We start from the raw sequence: 12,154 nt of genomic DNA, 5'->3' as shown, positions 1-12,154 counted from the left end.
TTGAATTTAGTCTTGTGTATGGTGTAAGTTGATGATCTAGTTTCTTTCTTTCTTTCTTTCTTTCTTTCTTTCTTTCTTTCTTTCTTTCTTTCTTTTCTTTTTTTTTTTTTTTTTGCATGTAGCTGTCCAATTTTACCAATATCAGTTATTAAAGAGGCTGTCTTTACTCCACTGTATGTTCTTGCCACCTTTGTCAAATATTTATTGAGCATAATGTCTTGGGTCCATTTCTGGATTGTCTATTCTGTTCCACTGTTCCATATGCCTGTTCTTGTGCCAGTACCAGTCTGTTTTGATTACAATGGCTTTGTAGTATAACGTGATATTTGGTATTGTGATACCACCTACTTTGTCTTTCTTTTTCAAAATTGCTGTGGCTATTTGCAATCTTTTTTGTTTCCATATGAACTTTTGAAGTATTTGTTCTAGTTCTGTAAGATATGTCATTGGTATTTTGATGGGGATTGTATTGACTCTATACATTGCTTTGGGTAGCATGAACATGTTAATGATGTTAATTGTCCCAATCCATGAACAAGACATGTGCTTCCACTTTTTTATGTCTTCCTCTATTTCTTTTTTCAATGTCTATAGTTTTCTGCAAATAGGTCCTTTACTTCTTTGGTTAAGTATATTTATAAGAATCTTAATTTTTTTCAGTAATGGTAAATGGGATTGTTTGGGTTCTTCTTACTTGGGGTTCCCTGTGCTTCTTGAACTGCCTTCTTCACCAAGCTAGGGAAGTTTTCTGTCACTATTTCTTCAAATATATTCTCTAATCCTTGCTCATTTTCTTCTTCTTCTGGAACTCCTATGATGCAAACATTATATTTCCAGTTGTCCCATAGTTCTCTTAAGCTGTCTTCCTGTTTTTAATTGGTTTTTTGTTTTTTTTTCTTTTCTTTTGGTTTTCTGATTGGTTGATTTTTTTTTTTTTTTTTTTTTTTACCCTGTCTTCTAATTCACTGATTTGGTCCTCAGCTTCCTCTACTCTGCTGGTTAGTCCTTCAATGTGTTCTTTATTTCTGCTATCTCATCCTTCATTTCCACTTGGTTAGTTTTCAATGTTCCTATATCTTTACTCATGTTGTTGAGCTCCTTACTCATGCTGTTAAACTTCCTCAAGATCATGGCTCTGAACTCTACCTCTGATAAATTGTTTAACTGCATTTCATTCATCTCATCTTTAGTAGAGTTATCTTGTTCTTTGATTTGGGATTTGTTTCTTTGTTTCACCATTTTGGCTATCTCAGTTTGTTTTAGAGCTTGCCAATTTTTCCCTGTGTGTGTTATTGTTCCGCTGTTTGTAGCTTCCTCTACTGGGTTTGGATGAGTGTGGGAGGACCCACGTTAAACTTTACTGCCAAGACTTACTTTCCTGGGTAGATTTGCAAGCCCAGAAAAGATTCAGTTATCCTCTAGTTTTTTGCCTGGAGACTATTAGTCTCAGTTACTTGATAAGCCTTCGGTTGTAGCCATCTGCTGAATGAAATACTGCCTCAGGTATTCAGCGTAAGATAATTCCCAGAGATTGGGGCAGATACTGGTTGTTAATGAGACTCAATTTTCATTTCTCTGGCCCAGGTGGTTCAGGTTAAATATCCGAGGGAGAGGCTGCTGCTTCTCCCTATAGGTCTGGGAAGCAGAAAGATGAGCAACATCCTGCATTGGTACGACACAGAAAAAACTCTGAGCAACCTGCAAATCTCAATTGTCACCACACAGTTCCAGTCCAGTCTGCCCTCCTTCTGCCAGAGCCCAAGGTGAGTGGCTTTAGCTAATTTAGTAATTTAGTGCTCAGTCCCAGCCCTCTGCACTGTGGAGCCAGCTTGGGATTTTATCCTAGAAGGCACTGCTCACAGCTACGATCGCTGATGTCTCTGGGCTCCCAGCCTGCCCTCTTGCGGCTCTGCAGACCTACCAAGCTCAATTCAGTGTTCTTTTTTCCTCTTCCTGGTTATATGGGCTCTCTCCAGCTGATTTTATGTTTCATTTTCCCAATGATTTGTCTTTATTTTAGTTGTAATTTCAGTTTGGTCCTGGGAAATGGTCTGTGTAGCTTCCATTAACTTACTCACCATTTTGGAATCTTTCGGAGGTAGTTATATTTATCATTGTGTTTCTTTGGATCTTTCAGGAAAATTTCAGTAATCCTAATCCTAATATATCCATTTATATTATGACCGTAAATTTACCACAAAAAATGCATTTTCTATCTCTGGGCAAATAGAAATTTTAATACAATTTAGAAAACTAATGTAGCTGTAACCCATAGTTTTTCTTCTATTAGTTTGAGGTTGGGATTCTACCTTTAGCTACATCTTCAGAGGGGTTCTGGCAGGCATGCTGGGTGTGGTGACTACTCCCACTGTGTATTCTCCATTCCTTAGGGCCATGAGTTCCGGGACATATCCTTTTTCTACGCTGAATTCCAAAGAGAAATCCTAGATGCTGCTGCTTCAAGGTCCTGAGTTAAGTTTTAATTACTTGCTCCTTTGTCTTCTTTTCCAAAATAGTAATTTAGCATTCATTGAATACTGCTTATAGATGTTCCTAATAAATAAATTTTATTTCTAATTAAAAACAAAAATGGACTCAATCATTTTACTTAAGAGGGGCATGATTGATGCTTATTAATCAAGACTCATCTCCAAAAGCTAAATTCTGAAGCCTTTCATCATACCTCACATGGCTCTGTGCTCAGGGAAGGTAGCTGCAACTGTCTCGTGGCAACTGCTACTCCATAGGAAGGCTATGTCCCAGGAAGGCACATATGTCAGAGTGATGTTTGTGACACAAAAACCTGTGTTTCTGACTAAAAGTTGCTATTTTTAGCCAGTTGTAGCTAAGTGACCCTAGACTGCACAAAGCTGGACAGTGACCCAGTTGGCTGTATCAGGCTCCCTCCACCCTGTTCAGATGGGAAAACTACATCAGAGGATGACACATGGTAACAGGAGTAGAAAAGAACAGTATGTCCTCTAAGCAAGTGCTTCCTGTAAAGGGAGTCACTGATTTGGTGGCATTTGACACATAATGAGATAGTTTTCAAAGACAAAACCATAGTCAGGGTGTTCAAAAATATAATAAAACTATAATAGAATTGTTAAGTAGCCAAGATGAGAAATGATCTCTTTTTTAGCACTTTATAATTCCTCAGGATAAGCAGACCTTTGATGATGTTGCCAGCACAGTCTTATCTCCTTCAATGGAAATTCAGGTTTATGTTGAGATTTGAGAAAGTGAGATAAAAATTATTAAAAGATAACTTCCCAGTATTGATCCTCTTATGTTGTCATCTTCATAGTGAATCTGGGCTGATCTTGTGACCAACTGGCTACAGAAAAAGTGACTTATTCACACAGGACTTTAAACTTTAGAAACATTTAGAAGGCCTGGCAGTCTCCTCATTTGTGCTTTGGGAGTCTTAGCAGCCATAAAATAGGCTCCTTGGAGAGGGAGAGATCCAGAGACTGCACCAAGAGTCCTGGCTGAGGCAGCCTCTGGCTGCCTTCTAAGGTGCTGGGCATGTGTGAGCTGTCTTGAATGTCCCACCCCAGGTGAGGCCCTACAAAACAGCCACCACTGGCTTTGTGAACAGCAAAAGAGCACATTGTTGTTGGTCAACCCTCATTTGTGAGAAATGACAAATTAGTGTTGATTTAAGTCATTAAGTTTTGTAGTGGTTTACTTTGGAGCAAGAGATAACTGAGACAGTTATAGATAAAGCAGGCAAGTCTTGGGTCAAAATCCATTCTTAGCCCTTGCAGTAGTGCAATAATTCCAACTCTGCTGTCTGTCCACACTGGCACAGATGACACAGCTTCCTCCCTGGGACAAGGTAACCACATTAAAAGGAAGGTGAGGACAGGCCAGCAGGGGCCTGGGCAGGCATCTCTCATGATGTAACTGACATAAATGTCATAGTGGCTGTGTCCCCAGTTTAGGCTCAATGACAGTCAGCAGGATTGCTGCAGGCACAGAGACTGAGGTCTTGGGTTTATTGGGTCAAAGTGGTTCAGGTAGTGTTTTCCAGGGGCCCAGCATCTCCAGCCAAGTCTACTATCTTGGGAGGATCCCAGCCTCAGTTCTTAAAAAACAGAGTCATTCTCTAAGGGTATCCAGTGACCACCACAGAGGGTAAGGCCAGATGGAGGGGTATTTGGGTGCTGAGGGAGGAATTAATCTCTTGGTCAAACCAGTCCAATTAAAGACTAACCTATGAGTTCTAAGAATGAAACCAAGAGCAGATTCCTCTTCCCTTAATTGAGCAGGCCTTTAATAGTAGAGCTATGGCAAGCAAGCTTCAGACATACCTCTGTCCTTCCTGGACCCAGGATAGGAAAAGATATAGCTTCTGAGTATTTTTGTGAGGGAGTTCTCCTGCATCTGCAGAGGGGAGCAGGGTACTTCATTGTGCTTATCTCAGAGGTACTGGACCTGTTTCCTCCTGGACCTGCCTGTGGGGAGAGGGCCGGGTTTGTGCTGCCCACTGACTAACAGAGCACTGGGAGGTCACACCTCAGTGACAGGAGAACAATAGGCACTGTCTCCATCTCTCACTCATCTCTGATGTTGGTCCCAGAGGCATCATGGACCCCATGAAGCTTACCTCTGGGAAACCTGCAGGTGACTACTAGTTATCAGCGAGGCAAATCATGCTAGTCCCTGTGAATAAAGATCCCTGGCCTCAGGGACAGTGTGGAGTCTCTCCTCCTCTGTGTGGTCAACCTAATGGGGCAGCAGGTGTCCCTGTTCACTTATTAATTACAAATGTATCTCTGGGATTTAAAAATAAAGCCGCCACCACTGAAGCTAACTGGATCCTTCACTGCTGGCTGAGCCCTCTGGGGCCTTCATTCACTTGACTTCTCTGTTCTTCTGTCACCTGTTTCTCAACTGTGTTCTTTGGGATAAACTCTATCTTTACACTTGTGGCAGCCCATATCTCACCTGTTCTTCAAGACACAGTGCAGGGGCTACCTTTTGTTCCAGGCTTTTTCCTATGGACAGTCCCTCTCTCTGTCTCTTGAGGCCTCTCACAGATCCTTGTAAGTCTTCTGTGTTTGTATATCTTCAAAGTTCCTGGAGGGTGGGGCTCCACATACCCTACACAGCCCCTGGCATAGTACATTAAGCTACATTTTCAAAGGTCCAGTAAACGTATGTGGCTCCTCTCAGAAGCCAGCTCTAGGAGACTAAGGGAAGAGTTTGGTTCTGGATATTGAGAAGGATTCTGAAGGGCAGAGATAGCACTGCCTGCTGGAGTGTGGAGAAGGGGGCATGAGCATGGACTTGGGCATTAAAAATCTCTGCTCTAGACTTTATTTAATGTACAGGTCAATGCCTGGTGCATAGGTCTCCTCTTTCCACCTCTCTCCTGAAAATTTTCTCATCTTAATAGTATTGCTGTGGATTACAAGACATGTCACATATAGAAAGTCAATGATCCAAAGTGACCACTTCTTTCTAAGATATATAACATAAAAAGAGAAGCTTAGACAGACAGATTTATACCACCTCTCTCAAATGCAAATCTTATATGAGAATCAGGCCTGTCCTGGAAACGCATTTAGGATATGGGCTCCTGTAACTTGACAGTGCCCAGGAGGGTAACATGAATGTTAGAAACAGGGGTTGTAACGCATATAATTAACAGTGAGTAAATTTCAAATTAGGGCAAATAAACTCCTAGACATAAAGGTTACATTTGCGTCTCTATGCCCTGTGAAAAGGACACATTTCTTGAGCAGAGCTTGGTCCTAGACATGAGCAAGTTAAAACTCTTGCAGGTGGTTAGCCCTGTCTTTGAGAACCTGTAGCCCTGGTGGGTTTGGCTGTGCCTGAAGTTCTCCTGCAAAGATTCTGTACCCTGGAGGCCTTCATTCACCAGATAATTCAGACCAAGTCACATTTTTGGTCAACACTTACTAAGATGAGAACTTGAGATGAGTTGATCTGGAAGGTGATCCCAGGGAGCAGGAGTGAGGGCAAGGAGGGTCAGACAGGGAACACAGCATAAGAGTGTATTTTCAGGGATCTCTGAAAGCAGCCCAATTGCCTTCTGAAACTGTCCTTCCCAAGGACATGCCGATATTCACTAGCTCCTAACTGGAGGGCCCCACCCCAACATGCTCCCTAGGGTGGCATCGGTACTGGACTAAATGAGGAAGGGTGAAATCAGGGAGCACAGGTGAGACCATTACAGCCAGGTGAGCCAAGGCTGCATTGTGACTGCAATCTCCATCCCAGGTCCCTGTGTCTGGCCATAAGATCTCACCCCTCAACCCCTAACCTTCATCCTGATCTGAGCCTTTGAAGGACACAGTAATGTAAACATGGAACCACTATCAGGAATATGGGCTAAGTCAAGGACACACATCACCTCACTCTTACACCAGTAAGGAGGAAGTTGGAGCAGCAGCAGGACCACTGACCAGTGTCCAGGTTAGGCCCATACCTTACGGTTGCTCTTGGGCCTCAGGTAGAGAATATATCCTCTTCTGCCCTGGTTCTGCAGCTGCTTGTTGTTTTGTAAGAGGTCTGTCAGGGAAGCACTAAGAAGGTGTCTGAGCCATGTCCACATTTAAGCAGTTCTATATTGAAGGGCTTGTCCTGTATAGTTGTAGAGGAAAAAGCTAGAAATATAAGTGGGGTGCACACTCATGTGTGTATCAGAGAGAATATGGGTGTGAAAGTATGTGTGAGAGTGAGTGAATGTGAAAGAGTGAGTGTGAGGGTGTTTGAGAGTGCATGACAGTATGGTACAGGTGTGATATGTATTTGTGATGTGTGTGTTTGTGTGTGTGTGTGTGTGTGTGTGTGTGTGGTTTTGGGGACTCTGCCTTTTCCCCATAGGCTCTGAGAATAAGGGAGAAATAAAGAAAAACATTCAACAGTCTGAAAACCAGTGGTTTTCAAAACGTGGTACTGGAACCAGCTGCACCTGCATCTTCTGGGAACTTGTTAAAAGTGGGCAAATTCTTGGGCCCACCCAAAACCTGCTGGGTCTGAAACTGGAGGTGGGCCTGGCAAGCTATTTAAACAAGCCTGGCAAGTGACTCTGTCTCATGCTCCAGTGTGAGGACCAGTTTTCTAAATATAAGGAAAAGGTCTTTCCAACAACTACAAGTATAGAAATTGCCATACCTTTTCACACACGGTAGTAAATACCACATCTCCAGAAGCATTCTAGAGAAGGTTGAATAACCATCAGTTAGGCATATTTCAAAGGACATTACCACATCATTTAGGGAGTTCTACTGAAATCACTCTTTGGCCACTCACTCATTTAGCAAACATGTATTGAATAGTGGGACCATGTAGTTTGCAAGGTGGCCTGTGACAGGAATAGAAGAATAATGTGGGTTCCCTGTCCCCACTGATATGCACCCATGACTCTATGAAGTCCCTACAGCCTTTTCTTCATTTTTTCTAGTTACTTGTCTGTTTTGACAACCAAACTCTGACTCCAACCTTCAGTGACTCCTGTCGATATTTCCCCCATGGAACCCCAAATACAACAGAGGATGAAAGCTATGGAGCCCTGACTATGCATACCACACAAGAAACCCCACGTGAAAGGACTGTTGCAACTTCCTGTCTTGCGCATGATGACGCTACTTTCTTGGTCCTATGAGTCACCCCTTGTCACTGGGGCTCAGAATTCAGCAAAGGATTCCTTGTCTGGGTCGGGGACGAGGTTGAACATCTCATCATGGAGATAGTTCTGTGGAGATGATCTCTCATACAGATGAATGTTGTAGACAACTAAAGCTAACCAGGTAACAAAACCTATTCTTGTTTCTATTTAAAAAATGAATGATTGAACAAGTAATGCATATTTGTCAAAGGAAAGTTAGCAGTAAGATGAGCAAAACCAAGACAGAATGTATAAATTTCCCTAAAATGCCACCAACCAGAAACAATTTGCTATTACCATGACGGCATGGTGATCTTTCTAGGTGTATATGTGAGTACACGTGTGAGCGTATGTTTCAGTGCAATACAACTCAACTATAGTATGCTTTTTCATATAAAATATGTTGTGAATGTCTTTCTATGTCAATAAATTTGATTCATCAATTTTAAAGCTGCCCAGCACTCTGCTGGTATGGATATAGATTTTCCTAAGACTGAAACTTCTTTTAAATAAATCTTTCTAAAATTTGTCACACCACACAGTCTCCTGCCTTCTTCCTCTCCTTTTTTCCAATCAGAACAACAGGAATTCAGTTGCTGTCTGGGGAGTCTCAGGTTCACCATTATTCAATGAGCCAGGCAGGTAGTTTCAATAAGGTGATGTTCAAGAGAAAAGAGCTCTAGGAGGTCACTCAGGAATGGCTTCGGTTCAACCAAAATTAGCTTTGGCCCTGTGTATGTATCTAACCACTCTTGGCCTTGTTTTTCTTATTTCTATAAAGAGAAATGCTTCCCACCTGTGCCTCAATGATTCCTGCCCCCAACAGGCCTGCAGCTGCTTTTAGGGTCTTCTTTCTCCTCCCTACATACAGAGGGCACATGAAAACCAGTGTGCAGATTTTCCTCATGCTCTCAGTCTTGGCCAGTTCTTATCTAGGTTTCTGATTCTGGGAGATGGGAAGAATTTTGTCTAAGCAAGAATGAGTGATGAAAGAGATTCCGGTTCCCCATGGTAAATGAACCCAAGAGACCTGTCCTAGCTGGTTTAAAACAGTGCCTTCAGGCTTATTTCAGTCAGAACATTCCAGATCACTCAAATACCTCTTCAGGACTGGCTGACAATAGCAGTTCTCCTTTGAAGAGGAAGATCAATGGAATGGGAGCTAACACAGTCTCACAATTACACCCCAGGTGTTGCTTCTGAGTTTCTTGGGTACATTCTGTGTGGGTGGAGCTCTGTTCTTGAGCTGTAACCAGCACTCTTAGCTCATTGTTCCACTCCTAACACATTATTTCTTGTAACAAGGCTTTGAACTAGAAAGCACCTTTAATTGTAGATTGCTTGCTAGCTGCTTGACCTGAAGTAAAAGAGGGCAAACAGGAGGGAGAAGAGAGATGAGAATTAATATTTTTCTCCCAATATTCTATACAGAATTGTTCTTTTGTTTCTCTTTGGCCTTGTGGTTCTGCACAATAAATCTGTCTCCTTGCTTTTCTTTTCAGAATGTCCTTTCCTACCCATATTCTCACTAATTCTAAAGCCTGCTCTGCTCCTGGCCCAGACTAATCCCAGGTCCTAACTTTCAGAAACAGTCTATCTCCTGAGACCTGCCACTTCCCAAGGATAAGACAGAGAAAAGACAAGAAAAATGGTAATTCTTGTGTGGGATGCCCTTAAATTGATTGCTTGATTAATTGGTGCAGATGTTACCCCAGTCGTATGAGGAAGATTTTTCAAATTTGTGTGGTCTGAACAGAGAAGTCTATGTAGATTACTTTGGGTTTATCTTGGCTTTGCCCAGGCAATTTAGCTCTGATAAGGAGATCTCTAGCTGTCATTCTGGTTTCTGAAAAGTAGAAGAATTATTGACTGTCAATTTGATTCTCCAAGAGAAAGGGTCACATCTTATATGGCTCTATTGTTTCCTTGAGATCTTAAAATAATGCTTTTATTCATCCAATAACATTCGTTTATTAAACATGTGTTAAACACTTGATAGATGACAAACACTATAGTAGGTGGTCCCATATTGGAATGAATAGAGATATAGAGATATGATTTAATATCATTCAAATGAGGTGCAATTTAGACCTGTCATATTAATATATAACTAAATAGATAAAACAATGATTATTAATTACTCACCCAAGATCTGTTTTTCTTAAGTCTGCTTTCGATTTTAATCAAACTCTCTCAGCTCTATAAAAGTTATTTTTATGGAAAACTTTCACAAATGAATTGCACATTCCTGCTTTCTTAAACAAGGTGTTCTTTCTTATGCTTTAATTTAATTTTACTGGTTTTATATTGTTCTGTGTTGGGTTAAATGAAACATATAGTTACCTACCCCATATTGACCCTGCCCAGTCAGGATTAGGCCACTATATTTGCCCTAGTACTGACTCAGTGTTTTCATTGGTGCTCATCTGTAGAAGGTCATCTGGCCCTTGAGCACACACACAACACATGTGCTCTCCCTGCTGGCTCTCTCCTTCTGTGCCACTTCCTCCCAGTCACTCCATCTTGCCCCTACTCTTGGCCCTGTCACTTCCATATCCCACTTGTTCTACTGCAAGAGCATTCTAAGAGCTTTCCAAGAGCCTTCCAGGCCTCCAGATCCTCTACCTGCAGTCCCTCCCTGGCCTGGCCTGTGAGGTGTCCACTAAAGAATACGGAGTTATTGATGTGGGCAACCCTGGAAGTTGAAAGGGATTTAGGTTGTTGCTCAAACAAAGCTAAGCCTTTGGACAGAAAAGTGTTGCTCAGACAACCTCAGATGGGATTTAGGTATAGAGAACATGATAGAGCAGTGATTTTCAACCTTTTTCATCTCATGGCACAGATAAACTAATTACTAAAATTCTGTGACACACCAAAAGATATATTTTTTTGCCAATGTGACAAGAGAAAAAATAGTTATAATTTTTATTCATTCACACCAGATGGCTATTGTTGTGTTGGTTGTTGTAATTTTCTGTGTGTTTGCTTGTTTGTTTGACGATCTAAGGCAGAGGTGGGAAACTTTTTTCTGCCAAGGGCCATTTGAATACAACATCATTTGCAGGTCATACAAAATTATCAATTTAAAAATTAGCCTGCTATATTTGGTCAAACATTTAATTAACTCACCCCTAATGTGATGGCTGAAACTGCTTCTCTTTGGTGAGGTGTGTGATGTTAGTTGGTGTTGATGATGTTGCTACTTGTAACTGCTTTTCCAGGTTTGTGTCAGTCAATCTGGAACAGAGTTGACTCTTTGCAATGGTAAGTTTTGATAAGAACTGCTCACAGCAGTAAGTGTTCCAAACACACATGCATATTTCAGTGCATGTCTCCTCAAAGTGGGAAATTCATCATTGCTTAGGTAATGTTTATAGAACTAAAGCAGTGGGAGGTTGTCGTACCTAGCTTTCAGCTCATCATCTCTTTGCAGCTGAATGATTTTGTGTTGTAGGTTTTCAGGTCCATCAGCTGATTCCACATTGAAGAGTGTAGCAAAGATATTTAATTACATTTATTTTATTTTTTCATGTTTTTGAATCATTCATTAAATGCCTCAATTAGTTGTACACATTAACCAGCATTTTCAAATGTCAGAAAGTGTTTGCCTTTTAGACAAACACAGCAAATGCATCGTGTTTTTCCTTTTGAGTTGTAATTTCCACATCCTTAATTTAGCTTCAAATGATTTCACATTTGAAATCAGGGAGCTGAGAAGCTGGTTGGGGTCCTGAAGCTTGATGTTCAGCTCTGAGAGATACTTGGTGATGTCCACCATGAACACTAAATCACACAGCCACTTGCTATCACTGAGTTCCCTGACAGATTTTCCCTTCATCTCCATGAACTGCTTGACTTTATCCGTAGTTTGTAAAACCTCATGAGCATGTTCTGGTGACTCAGCTACCGAACTTCACAGTGATAAACAATATCACCATACTCAGAGTCAAGATTATTTAGTAACTCTTTAAACTGGCAGCTGTTAATCCCTCTGCTTTTGACAAAATTTATGCATGACATTACTGTTAACATCACATTGCTGAGCTGCAATGACTGTGCATGGAGACTTTCTTGGTGTATGATGCAGTGACATACAATTAAATCACTTTGGTCAAGACTGAGATGATTCAGTAATTTCTTGACAAATATAATTAACCCTTTTTGTGAGCCAACCATGGCTGCAGCTCCTCTGTAGTAAGGCCACTTAACTTTTCAAATGTTAGCTCAAGTTTTTACATTGATAAAACAAGTCTCTCAAACAAGTCCTCACCTCTTGTAGTGCCATACATGGCTCCAGTGACAGCAGTTCCTCTCACTTGTCAAACCCCATGAATGATAATGGCCAGTTGAGCAGTAAAAAGGTTCCCACCTCTGCCTTAGATTGTCAAACAAACAAACAAGAAATGACAACATCCAATACAATAGCCATCTGGTGTGAATGAATCAAAATTATACCTCTTTTTTTTTGTCACATTGGCAAAAAAAATATATTTCTTGGTGTGCCGCAGAATT

General features: G+C 41.2%; 1 long non-coding RNA gene across 2 annotated transcripts in view; it reads left to right on the top strand.

Annotated features, from left to right (window-relative positions):
• The window catches only part of LOC118618259, a 113,906-nt gene that overhangs the window by 20,129 nt on the left and 81,623 nt on the right, over positions 1–12,154 (top strand). For both annotated transcript variants that reach the window (XR_004957026.1, XR_004957027.1), the window contains exons 3-4: positions 1,585–1,763; positions 7,439–7,784. This is a non-coding gene — a long non-coding RNA (uncharacterized LOC118618259). The remainder of the gene's footprint in view (positions 1–1,584; positions 1,764–7,438; positions 7,785–12,154) is intronic.

Source organism: Molossus molossus, unplaced genomic scaffold (assembly GCF_014108415.1).
Source record: "Molossus molossus isolate mMolMol1 unplaced genomic scaffold, mMolMol1.p scaffold_m16_p_6, whole genome shotgun sequence".
Lineage (NCBI taxonomy): Eukaryota > Metazoa > Chordata > Mammalia > Chiroptera > Molossidae > Molossus > Molossus molossus.
The sequence above is the reverse complement of the archived record's forward strand: the minus strand, read 5'-3'. Positions and strand labels throughout refer to the sequence as shown.